This window comes from Lygodium microphyllum, chromosome 16, assembly GCF_053477565.2.
Source record: "Lygodium microphyllum isolate KBCC chromosome 16, Lygodium_microphyllum_v1.1.10, whole genome shotgun sequence".
NCBI lineage: Eukaryota > Viridiplantae > Streptophyta > Polypodiopsida > Schizaeales > Lygodiaceae > Lygodium > Lygodium microphyllum.
In genome coordinates this window covers 149,003,375-149,003,788 of record NC_141150.1, presented here as the reverse complement: position 1 = coordinate 149,003,788, position 414 = coordinate 149,003,375, and positions in this window count along the sequence as shown.

Genomic DNA, 414 nt, shown 5'->3' with positions numbered 1-414 from the left:
GGTGGGGTGGGGGGGTGCGCCGTGTCGTGGGGGGGTGACGCGGGGTGGGGTGGGTCGAGCGGGGTTTTTGGAGGAGAGGTGGGGTGCTGTGGATGGAGCGCGGTTTTTCGAGGTGGGGTGGGGGGGGGCGTCGTGGGGGGGTGCGGTGGGGTGGGGGGTGCGCCGTGACGCGGGGTGGGGTGGGTCGAGCGCGGTTTTTTGGAGGCGTGGCGGGGTGGTGTGGAGGGAGCGGGGTTTTTCGAGGTGGGGTGCGGGGGGGGGCGTCGTGGGGGGGTGCGCCGTGTCATGGGGGAGTGACGCGGGGTTGGGGTGGTCAAGCGGGGTTTTTGGAGGAGAGGTGGGGTGCTGTGGAGGGAGCGGGGTTTTTCGAGGTGGGGTGCGGGGGGGCGTCGTGGGGGGTGACGCGGGGTGGGG